Consider the following 13,470-nt stretch of genomic DNA (forward strand, 5'->3'; position numbering starts at 1 on the left):
TAAACAAACAAACAGTTCCTTGAGTTTAGGAGAAAGAAAATATGTCTATCTTGTCATGTACTATAAAATGGGCACAATCAGTGTTTGGCATGGAAGCTTCTAAAACAAAACCTTACATAAAAATAATAGTAATGCACCAGTTTTCTACGAGTAATGGAAAAAAAATAATAGTAATGCACCAATTTTCCATGAGTAATGGAAAACTCAAAAAAGGAGGCCACATTCTGAAAGATTATTATGTTGGAATTGAATATATTGGGAATTATTCTCAATGGCCAGAAACCTTATTAGAGTTTGCTAAAAAGCAAAACCAAAGTACACTGCTTATATACTGCCCCAAAGACCCAACCACAGGGCAAGACATCTGGGTTTCTCTGGGAGAAAGAGCATTCTCATTATGAGACCCCTTACTCGGAAGGAGACTTTCCCTGCAGCTGACCACTCTGCCTTGGGGCATCAAACCAGGTTTATGACTTCTTCACTCCTGAAGACTGGGAGGCTCTCTCACCTCTTTAGACTCAGCCCCTGAGATTCTTCATCCACAGGCTCAGGCTTCTGACTCCCTGAGCATCTGGAGGCTCAAGAAGATCCCCCACCTCATCAGGCTCCAAAGTGTTATGTCTTTCAGGCTTGTCCTTACCAGAAGACTCCTCTGATGAGATAGTGACGTACGATCACATGCTCGTCAGATGCCAGACTGCACAGCTGAGTTGTACCCTAGCACCTCATCATTTAACCAAATTTAGCCATGGCAAGTTACACACATTTTAAGTGAACATCAGTAGGATTGGTGTGAATTAAAAATGAATCACCAAATTTGTTCAAAAATTGCTTATTCATTGATTAATATTGAAACAAATCAATGCCACATTGAATACAAATCAATGAATTTTTATTGATTTCTGATTTGTACATTTGGCTATGAAATGCCCCCCAAGAGACACCAAAGTTATGTGGCAGTGTCCTCTGATTCTCCTCTATGATCCTTCCAGGTTTGGTGAAGATTGGGTTTCCCCAAGACAGCTGATAAAGGACACTTTCCTAGGGTGCCCACATTGTGGGTGTGTAACTTGGATGTCTGACACCTACTCTTCAACAAACTGTAAGAGAGTGTAGAAGAGTGTCAGTAGAAGCTTCTTTGTGATTTTGGTGCCTCTAGGTGCTGCGGAATGACCTTTCTGGAGGGGGAATTCCTTGTGAGTGTATAATTTGAATGTCCAGATTCAAACTTCACCAAACTTGCAGGGGTTGTAGAGGAGAGTCAGGGGAAGTTTCCTGTGTATATGGTGTCTCTTGGCACTTGGGGGCCTGTTTTATAGGGTTTTAAATTCAAAAATGAATTGAAAAATTGATTCATCGGGAAAAAAAATGTAAATTCGTAATTCCTGATTCATTGACATTGATGAATCACAAATTAAAATGAATCACCATATTTCTGATCCATGTCTGTCTCTAATTCTGACAAATACATTTACACAGGACTGTGGTGCATGTTACTTGGTTACATTCATGGATGCAGAATGCACCCACTTCATTAAAAGTAGCATTATAAATCAGAGATATGCAGTTTCTAGAGGACAGCCAAGAAGCCTTGAAGGTTCAGATCATTATGAAGTAGAAGAGTACTAGTAAGGCACCATTTCTGACAACTCAAATGTTGCCATCTTTAGTAGAATCTATGAGAAGGAGTGACTTCTCGCTTAGATTGTGAGGTGATAAGGACTGGTGTGAAAATAACAGTGAGAGTAAACATAAGATGGGCAATGAATATGTGCATAATGAAGTTCCTGAAACTGATGGTCAAGCTTATATAGGATTCATCAGTTTAGAAGGTTGCCTATTTTTGAACCACAACGTTGAAAATCCAAGCAGAGAGATTTTGGAAGTTATCATTCCAAAAAGGTACCTCTTCCAAGCTCCACTAGTTCTCCATACGAAGGGCATGTTCCTGAAAGCACACTGTGATTTTACATCCATCATCTCCCACTGAGAAATATATGTTGCTTGAGATGAGTGCTATCTGGCATGTGACTCAAGTGTTCCACTTCAGATTTATTATAGAAATTATGTGCTTCATTTTCAGGATGTTCACTGAGGATTGTGACTAGTTCTGACCAATGTCTTATTTCTTCGTTAAGAAACACTTGCAGTCCTGAATTTTCTTCCCTGCAGCACTGAAAACAAGAAAATCTCTCTCTCTCTCTCTCTCTCTCTCTCTCTCTCTCTCTCTCTCTCTCTGTGTGTGTGTGTGTGTGTGTGTGTGTGTGTGTGTGTGTGTGTGTTTAAATGCCTTTACATATCTGGTGCAAAAAAAAATTGGCACAAAATTAGTGTCTGTTCCCTTTGTGAAGTTAAGCATACATATAGAAAGACAGACTGACTGATCAAAAGGATGCAGCCCCCCCCCCACAAACCCCTATGTCATGCTTCTTTGTTTTAAAAGCCGATGGGTCAAGGCAGTCATTACTGTATCTTATAGAAAAGTTTATCTCTGCACAAATCAGTTTTGCAAAAATGTAGAATTCTCACTGAGACAGACAACAAAACTTTTCAAAATGTTGAGATTTTTGTTCCTACACAAAAGAACAAAATAAGCAAGGATTTACATTCCTAATCTTTCCTGACTCTGTGACAACAGAGAAAGTAGCTTTCTATTACAATCAGATAAAGTCTGCTTGCCATATGTCTTTAGCAGAGGAATATATGAATGCAAGACAATTTATTCCACAGAATGACACAGAAACAACTATTTATGATCCACAACCTGATTTAGCAGAGTTCTATATATTAAAAAAGGAACAAAATACATCATATGGTAAGAGGAAAGATATTTTTTAAAGGAGCTTTCAGTTTGAAAACTGCTGAGATTATGCTATATTGTTCCTCTGAGTTCAAGTGCTTCTAGTCAGTGGTCAGAATCCTGTTGGTTTTTTTTATGTATGTGCAAAAGAAAATGCAAAAGTCACAGCAAGTATTTAAAGCTAGAAGAAAAGAAAGGTTAATCATTTCTTGAAAATACCTAGAAAATGCTGAAAAGGGTCAGCATAAGTTGAAATTGACTTGACAGCACACAATTATTATTATTCAATTTTTCAAATAACTCCTGGTTTATGAATATGAAATATTGTACTTCTGTATTCATGATTCAAAACACCAGGAAATAGTCTGATATTGTCTCACAATATCATGCCTGTGTTGTCAGCAGAAAAAAGAAAACTAAGTTTTACATCACTAAAGGCAGCCAGAATGTTGACAAAACCAACAGCAGCAGTCAAGACGGTACCCTCTTGTGCTCATTACCATTCACACTTGTCAAAAAGCAGCAAGGACGATTGCTTTGTGCAGTCAGTTCTTGGAATTGTCTCTTGGTTGATGTCACTTTGTGAATAGCATCAAACTTGGTGTTCATCCTAAATCCAAGTTCAAAGTTGTAATATTTTTTGGGGGGGGTCCCTTCACCCATTTTTAGAATTTCCTTGTAAAATGTTGGTTTCCTCTGCTGCACAATTGCGTGCTCTGCCACTATGCATCACATTGGTGGGTGAAGCCTCTCCCCCCCCAATGGACGAGTCAAGATGCAACTGTGCTTTGGGTCACCTAGTGGGGTGGTCATTGGCATGGTTCTTAACCATGCTCCTGCGTCACCCTGGCCTCTTCCGTGGATGTCTTCCCACCCTCCCACCCTTAACCCAGTGTGAGTCTGTCTGGTCGTCTGTGTCAGGGTCGGATAGGTTTTTTTTCCCCTGCTACCTTAATTGGCCAGTAGGTGTTTTTTGTTTGTTTGGTTTTTTTTGCCTATCCCACACTGGTGTAGGTATAGGCTTGTTATGTTATAGTTGTTGGTTATTACGGTCACATTAGTGGGTAGTGTGGAAACATCAAAAATTGGTGAGTGCCCAGAGACTACATGGAACGTGATAGCCCATCTGACCTCATGGCCCTGCAGATCGTGAGGTTACAGCGCCTGGGGAAATGATGGGCTAGAGCCCTCTCCAGGCCTTGGGTCGCCAATGAGAGGGAACTTGCAGGCCTGGGGGGTGGTTGCATTAGGTGCCAGCCAGCGTTGTGCTGTCTGAGGGACTGTGCAACAATGGAGCATGGGGCTTGCCTGTATATGGTTAGGGGGAGGGGCCGGTGAGACCTTCGGCCTAAAGCCTGATCTGCACTACCACAGGCCCTAGTTGGGAATAGTTTCAGTTATCATTACCTATTCAGTAAAGTGGCCCAGTTTATCCCTTCACCTGTGTCTTGCCTATTGATTCCGGGGGGGGGGGGGGGGACATAGACGCACTACCATGCAGCTATAATTGACAAGGCATCGTCCGTGTGCTTGGTCTCAAGTCTGGATTCACAGCCAGTATGTGATCAGGTATTTGATTGGAACCTTGTTAGTCAGCTTCTTTTAGTCACTATGGCTAACCTGTATTCACCTAAAAACTCAATAAGATTTTGACCAGTATTATAAAATCTTATACCACTAGTCGAGCTCCCAACCTGAATTTGTATTCTTGGTTCATTTATTGCACTTTACATATCTGTTTAAGTGACCAAAACCTAGGACTGGGTGCCCATTTGGTCACATAAATATAAATTAGAAATGCTTTGGTTAGTCCCTTCATATTTTAGATGAAGAGCAGCAGGCAACATTTCAGGAAATGTTCAAGCACTCTAGAAATCTTCTCTCTCTCTCTCTCTCTCTTTCTGTCTCTCTTATAAATGAAATCTTGCATGATGAGCATTACTGTCAAATAAAGTGCAATGGACCTGTTGGTATTAAAGGATCTAACACAGTGAGATTTCCATTCCTAGTTTTCTTATTGCTTATCACAGCTTGAAATGTTTTCTCAGCCATCTGAGGAATGTAATCCCGTTGGGAACAGCGACTTGTTAAAATGTTAATCTGCTGACTATGACTGTGAATGTGACTTCCCCGAGATGTTATTAGGCATCCATATGTCATGTACTTTATTTTCCTCACTGTTGAATGCATAGTGTGTCTGACACAGTTGTTAAGTGTGCAATTCCTATAGTATATAATCCTGCAGTGGTGATTCCTTTTTCTTCATTTCTTTCTTTCCAGAAATAGTGAGGAACTGAGTATTGCACTGTCTATGTTTCAGGCTAAAGGTTTTAGCTTAATCTAAAGGTTTGATTTTAAGAGTGATTAATATTGATGTGGATATTCTCAGAGTAACTGACCATGCTTTATTGAATATGGACATTAAAAATTAAGTGGGGTTATAAGATTTTTCCTCCCCCTTTGGAGACTTTTTGTGTCATTGACATACTTCAGCTTGCAATAATTCTAAAAGTTAGAAATATCCATCTGCCCGACCCCAAAAGCAAACATCTAAGTATTGCTACCAAAAGGTTCACCAGGTTAGATAGCCAGAAAATATCATCCATGTGAATGCTCAACAGTCCAATTCTGAAGATTTCTCCTTTGTCAAACCCAAGAAGTTAGCTCTGATTACATGTGCACTTAATGTTTCCAATATCCAGCAATGTGGGAAGTGGCAACAAAGTCACATCCTCCTTTGTTACACTCTTGCTGTGCCACCCTGGAATGCAGTTAGGAACCATCCCAAAATAGACCATCAGATTATGTCTTCCAGTATTTTCAGACTGATTTCTACAGTGAAGAAACTGTACTGCTTATATACCACTAGAGACAAAGCTATTTTGTGTTTTGAATAAATGGTCTCCCAGCTGCTTCATTGTATATTTCAAAAGATCCATTTATCTCCATGTAGTATCTTGAACTCTCTTGAATGAAGAGCTACTGGCATGCTTTCAAATGATAAAGATGGCAAATTGTTCCTTAGTGGAAAAAAGTATAACTAGTCATTATATTCACAGCCTTTCTTTGTCTTGACTGATAAATAAAATACAAGCAGGAATTTAATATTAGTCCTATATAGGGTATAAAATCTGAGTGCCATTCCTTTTCTGAAATATCTTAAAAATATATTGGCTGAAATCCAGTAGTAAGTGTTAACTAGTAGGCTGATTGAATCAGTAGTGATTTGGTGAGTCAGCTCCTCCATAAGTTTCATTATGTAAAAGGTAAAGGTAAAGGTTCCCCTTGACATTTTTAGTCCAGTTGTGTCCAGTTCTAGGGGGCGGTGCTCATCCCGTTTTTCAAGCCGTAGAACCAGTGCTTGTCCGAAGATAGTTTCCATTGTCACGTGGCCAGCATGACTAGGGAACACCGTTTTACCTTCCCACCAAGGTGGTACCTATTTATCTACTCGCATTTACATGCTTTCAAACTGCTAGGTTGGCAGGAGCTGGGACAAAGCGATGGGAGCTCACTCCGTCGTGTGGATTCGATCTTACGATTGCTGGTCTTCTGACCCTGCAGCACAGGCTTCTGCAGTTTAGCCTGCAGTGCCACACGTCCCTCCGTCCATTATGTAGCTTACAGTGGTACCTCCCAAGACAATGACCCCACTGAATGACGAATCTGTATTAAGATGACTTTTTGCGATCGCTATAGTGTGCATCTTCAAAATCCCTAGCAGTAGGAAGATAAAACAAATTCAATTAGCAAATTACAGAATCTGAACGCAACACTAATATACCAATATACACACCAACAAAATTGTAATATAAGAATATAAACTTGGTTTCATTGGCTTCCATGTATCAAGAAACCCAAATCATGCAGGGAGATTATCTTTAGAGAAATGCTGATATATGCGAAAATAGTTTTGATTTGCCCCATATTCTGCTTTGAATAATAACACAATAGAACCTAGAGGTATGCCATGTTAGGCCTAAAATATGTCACTCTACAGTAAATTATTATGCCACAGAGGGAAGAAAACAACAACTATGATAATTTATTAGGACCAAACACCATTGTGATTAGACAGTTCTCCCATGGTGGAACTTTACAATCAATAGTACCAAGCCTAACATTATTTTTTCCACTTCTGCATACTTATGGCTTTTCCACAGGTATTAGTTCAAAATAAACATTATTAAACTCCATGGCAGCCTGGGATCACTGGGGGCCTCGCATCCACACATGTACTCTTTAAGTTGTCCAAGATCTCTCAAGAATTAATGGTTCACTACACTGAGGCTCATTTGAAAATAGAATCCTGGAATTGTATGAAGTAATGGAAGAAATAAGGAATAAATGAATGCATAAGGATTGGGTTTATTTTGTCCTTTTTCTGTGTTTTCCCCAGACCGTAAGATTGCTGTCTATAAGAACCCAGTCTATATTACTTCATACTTTCGTACACTTATTATTTATTTATTTATTTATTTATTTATTTATTTATTTATTTATTTATTTATTTATTTATTTATTTATTTATTTATTTATTTATTTATTTATTTATTTATTTATTTATTTATATATAAACAGACTTCTCATTTAAATGCTTGTTCACCCAATTTGGGGATAACCATTCAGAAAGTGTGACAATCTATTTTTTTTTCTTAACACCCTATATACCTTCTTGTCATCTGTACGTTTGGAGAATTCCATCATTCCTATTGTCCAAAACAAGACTGCCATTTGTTATTTTGTGTTGTTATGAATTACATTTACACCTTATCTCTCCCTCCAAATTGTTCTGGGTGGCATACTTGGTTCCTTCCACCATATTTATCCTCATTGGAACCCTGAGAGGTAGGACAGACCAAGAGAATGAGACTGGCCCAATGAATTTGTCACTGACCCTAAGAACTTTATGGCAGAGAGTGGGTTTAAAGCCAGGTCACTTGAGTCCTAGTCTAACAGCCTAACCACTACATCAAGCTGGCTATAGTTTATGTCTGCTTTTAAACCAAGAGAGGGAAATGGATAATGAACAAAGCAATTTAGGAAAATCCCAGGGACTGTTTGTGTGTTTCTTTGAACAATCAGCCAGTTATTCTGTGCAGACAGAATGAGTACACGCATGTACCTGGACACTCTGCTACTCAAAGGGAAAAGACATAAATTTTGAGCTAAAGGTTGGTACAGATTTTGGGCTGCTTAATGAGAATAAATAGTGGGGAATTTCATAAGGCTTGAGAATGCTTTATTATAGCACTTATTCACTGGAGACAGATGAAATCAGTGAGACACCTGTACTGCCTGGAGGCAAATGGCAGGAGTTTTTGTGTAGACCAGAGACAGCAATTAGTTACAACTGAAAAGTCATTTGTAATCCGTTCCCTTTTTTCCCCAATAACAAAGGTATAACTACTTTAGTGACTGTAGCTTCACTATAGCTTTAAGTTTTAACTGCTTCTATAGTTAGAGGGTGCAGTGGCAGATGAACAATACTGCACGATTCCGATGGTGACTCCTGCTGTATGTCATGCTCTGAGTGAGGACAGAATAGTTAGGAGGAGAATGTATTTTGTACTTTAGGTTTGAAGTACTAAGATGTATTTTTAAAGTAATCACTTTACTTGTCTTTGAAAAGCAAAGGTAAGAGTTATGTTCTTAAATTGTATCTACAGTGACACTTAATTAATGTTAAGGGCCTTAGTATTGTTAACTAGTGGTTCATGCCAGTTTGTTTAACTTGCCAAATAGCTGTTCTGTGCTTCTCAGCCCTGCCTCCTTCAGTGGGTGCCCGCTCAGGGGGCAGTGCCCAGAGGAGGTGGAGCAGGGAAGCAGAGACAGTGACACTGAGTGGGCACCCACTGAAGGAGAGAGGGCTGAGAAGCACAGAACACCTATACGGCTGGTAAATGAACTGGCACAAACCACCAAATTCATGCCCATCTCTAATTACTTTTTTAAAAAATATTTCTTGCTTTGATATAGACACAGCCATTACTTAGTCAGCTGTAGTTAAGCAAATTCAGGAAAAATATATCCCTAGGAGAAATATATGCATTTCAGCGTTCTCTTCTCGTATGTAATTTACTGTCTGACTCTTATGCATTTTAGTTTTTAAAAACTAACAAACCCTGATGATTATCTCTATAAAAAGCTATTAAAACGCCATTACATTAACAAAAAAAATTTCTGATAATATATTATTGTCCAATACATGTTTTCAAACTACATTTTCTATCACAGTAGGTCATAAGCAACAGCAAAGTTCTTAATAGTATTTTACTATAGCTATAAAACTATAGCTATAAAGCTTGTTTATTCTTATCCCTAATATACTGAGAGGCACACACTATTAAGTACATTCAAGGAATTAATTTCTAGTTAGGACATAAGTCTAATAACAGCAAAGGAGTTAATATTTATGGCATTCTTTTTGTGAATGATACAATTTTTGTGTGTGTGTCAGTGCCCTTTATGGCAGGTGTGGGAATCTGCAGCCTTTCAGACTCAGCTGCTGCCACCTCAGACATTACAGCCAATGGTTAAAGATGATGAAGGAAAGTAATTAATAATAATAATGTTCTGTAAAGTTATTTCTGACCCACAGTGCCCCTTTTCAGGGCTTCCTAGGCATAGAGTTATCAAAAATGGTTTACCATTCCATTCTTCTATGGGCACTCTGGAAATGTGTAGCTTGCCCAAGACCACACAAGCTGACTGTTCTCCTACAAAGCAAAGCAAAAAAAAAAAAAAAAAAAAAAAAAAAAAAAAAAGGTGCTGCCTATATACCAACCCATAGTGCTTTAAGCACTCTCGGGGAGAGTTAATTATGCAGGCTATACATACCCCCCCCCCAGCAAGCTGGGTACTCATTTTACCAACCTCCGAAGGATTGAAGGCTGAGTCAACCTTGAGCCAGCTGGGATTGAACCCTGGGTCATGACCACAGTTTTGGCTGCAGTACAGCAGTTTAACCACTGTGCCACAAGGCTCTACAAGGCACAGTGGGGAATCAAACTCTCAAACCTGGTTCCGTCAAGTTTGCCAGGGTTGCTCCAGCCTTCAGACCTTCCAAGAAGAACTCTTTATAATCCATAGATCCAGTTAACTGGTCATCCACACAGGAATATCTGGATTTTCTTGACAAGTTTTTCCCGAAAAAAATGTAGAACTGATTCTGAACATGATCAGATGGATGGTTGAGAGAGAGAATGTGAAGTTTATTGTTTTGTTTTTTAAGCTACTCGAATCCGAGCTACATGGGGCATCTAAAATGGCCTTCTCTCTACATTTATATTGACTTGTAGATATGGGAAACAAAGGAAGAGGTCACACAAAGAATCCTTGTTAAGTATCAGAATAGATGATCTGCAGGCACAGTTATTCAATGTTGTTGAAAAAGTAACTCACTGGCAGTCATTGCAGAGAGAAATAACCTTGGCTACCCTGGAGATTTTAAGCCAATGACCTTCAGGTTTTGAATTAGTAAATCCTGCATAAGAAGGAACGGACTCTTCATTAGTTAATTGCCTTTACATAGCAACCTTTTAAACACTGCTTAGTTTTCTTTGCTATGTAAAATGCATTTAAAATGTGTGAGAGTCATGTATTTTATTTTGACTTAGAATTAAACACTAGGACAAATAAAGCATCCCTAAATAGGTTCTGGGAGTGAAGAATCTCATTAGCTTTCACAACTCAGCAGCTGCATGCATTTATAAGGCTGTTGAGAAATGTCCTGAATTCTGAATCCTGAAGCAAATCCAGCAACTGTTGGGTTTTGAGTCTTGAAGCAAATCCCACGCAAAGGAACATAGGTAGATTTGAATACATGATCCAGCCCTTGCAAGGTGCAAGTTGTATGTAGTGAGCATATAGCCATTTGAGTGTATACAGCTAGGTAAAGGTAAAGGTTCCCCTTGACAATTTTTGTCCAGTTGTGTTTGACTCTAGGGGGCAGTGCTCATCCCCGTTTCCAAGCCATAGAGCCAGCGTTTTGTCCGAAGACAATCTTCTGTGGTCACATGGCCAGTGCGACTTAGACACGGAACGCTGTTACCTTCCCACCGAGGTGGTCCCTATTGATCTACTTGCATTTGCATGCTTTTGAACTGCTAGGTTGGTGGGAGCTGGGACAAAGTGACGGGAGCTCACTCCATCGCGTGGATTCGATCTTACGACTGCTTGGTCTTCTGACCCTGCAGCACAGGCTTCTGCGGTTTAGCCCGCAGTGCCACCACGTCCCTAGACTTCTGTGTAAATGGGACCTTGAATGCAGAGATATCAACATGAACAGGTCCAGCACATTACCTTCTTTTCAAGAATTGTCTAAGGAGGAACAGGGTCTCTTTACTTTTGTGACAAAGTATTGCATAGTCTAAGATGAATGAGATGTAGCCACTGAGGGCCAAGAGTGCTCAGATCTCTCTGCGGGCATGCAAACACAAGGGGTATTAAAATTTTGCTTCTTTATTTGGCAATGTCTGAAAGTCTTTTGTGTAGCTCCATGTGATGAAGAGGAATTATATCACCATCAACTACAAAAGAAAGATCAAAGGCTTCCTCTGGTGATTTCAGGATGGACATGACTTTGTCACTTTGTATAGGAGATACTTGCAGCTTGAAATCACCAAAAGAAGCCTGTGGAAATTTTCTGCAGCTGGTGACATCATTCCTGTCATGCACCTGGAGCTGTGCAACAGGATTTTAGCTACAATGAAGCTGCTGGTTTCGTGAGGGTTGGGGTAAATATGACAAGCCTGGTCTTTGTTAGTCAAGAGAGCTGCCCCTCCTTATGTATTATCTCAAGCTCTATTACTACTCCCCAAGTCCAACTGCAACAGATGACTACAGACATAGGAAGGCAGTGAGGAAAAAAGCTGTTAAAGTTGCAAAGTCAGCAGTGTCCTATTCTCTGAGAATGGAGGTGTGCCCTTGTGGTGTCATAGAACTGCAATAGGCATGATTGGGAGGGTGGCTGGAATTACATTGTAGCGACAAGCATGAGGGGACTATGTATCAATGGGCCACAGATCTGGGTAAAAACCAATCATATACTCATTTTCTTTTTCCTTATGCTTTGGTCTCCTCCTGGCTTTTTGATGTGCTGATATTATTCAAGTGAAAAACACTTTAGTGTTATGTCAGTGAGTCCTGGGCAATGAGAATAGGTGAAGGGTGTGGGGATGAGTGTCAAACCTTTAAACCCCGTCCCACATACACACATGTTCAAACTCTCTCTCCCTCTATAATTTTGTTCTTGCTTGAGGATCAGGAAACAGCCGTTCCTTGAGACTTCAGCTGGTGGTCTAAGAGCTGGTAACTATAATGGAGAACATATTTATGGGCTATAATGGACAGAATTAACCTCGTGGCCTTGGCTGAAGTTCATAGCCATGAATGAAGGCCCATGGGATATATTAACAAACACGATCTAATGCTTAAAGAAATACATAGAGATTTGAAAGGCAGTTTAAGAAGTACTCCTCAGTGCTTCCTTTCAGCTAGGCATTAGGCTGCATGGACTCTACAATGTTTTAGGAAAAATAAAAAGTATAAAATTTCAGAAAGGAAGTTACAAAAGGGGAATTAGAAGGAAACATAACTATGTGTAATTAAATAATAAAACCCAGTGCTAGGGGGCAATATATAAGAGCACAATTGTTTTGCTTTGTTTTTACATTTCAGATTCTTTTTCATCAGTTCTGCCCTCCTTGCTTAGAACCACCCCCTAATTAAAAATGGGGAGAGAAAAATATCCAAAGAGGCACATCTCTAAACCTACATACCCCCCTTTCTTATTTATGTTCTTTCTTTGATACCCCTTGGGATATAATTTCAAATGGGGCATTTGCACCTTCCTTTTAGGTTGCCTGGGGTCAGGAACTCATGGGATGTTCCAAGATTTATCAGGAAGTGCTTTGGCACACTTGGAAAGGCAGCAACAGATTCCTGCCAAGTTATCTCCCTGCCCGTCTCTCACTTTGGCTCCTCCTGGTGCCATGATGAATTAGCCACTTGTCATGTGTGGCACCCTGGCAGTGTTCTTGGAAGCAGAAGCTGCCACAGACCACCACAGAAATTACAAAGGTACAGCATTCCCAATGCCCTCCCCCTTTTGCAGGGCATTTAAAGATCAGGAAAATGCAATAGCATCAAGTTCTCCCCACTTTTGGATGCAGGGGCAATGGTAATTTTAAAAATAAAGAAGGAAAGACACAAACACACAAAAATACAAGCTTTTGTCTAGGAAGGGAAATGGCACTCAGGAAACTAAGGGGACCTGAGAGGGAGAAAAAGCTTTGGGAACTAATGCAACAAACAAACAAGCCTGTTCATACTTGTCCATACCAAATGCTCCATCTGGAACAGCCCTTAGCAATTCTCCTGATGAACTTAATGAAAACGGTGAGTGGTTTATAACATGTCATGGAGCTTCTCATATATGCTTGTTTTTGTTCCTCTTTTGGGAAAATACAGTATTATTCTTTTAATAACATAATGGCTGCTATTGCTTCTCAGAGGTGAGCAATCCATCATGTTCTAAGAACCAGTGTCAGAAAGTGGCTTGAGGGAAGCCATATTGCAGAGGGGAGCCCACAACAGGAGTTCCCGTCGGAAGCGCCCTGCCTCTTTTCTGTCAGTCAGTGAAAAAGAGCATACAGCATGGGAGCCTA

The sequence above is a fragment of the Pogona vitticeps genome, chromosome 2 (genome assembly GCF_051106095.1).
Source record: "Pogona vitticeps strain Pit_001003342236 chromosome 2, PviZW2.1, whole genome shotgun sequence".
NCBI classification, from domain to species: Eukaryota; Metazoa; Chordata; class Lepidosauria; order Squamata; family Agamidae; genus Pogona; species Pogona vitticeps.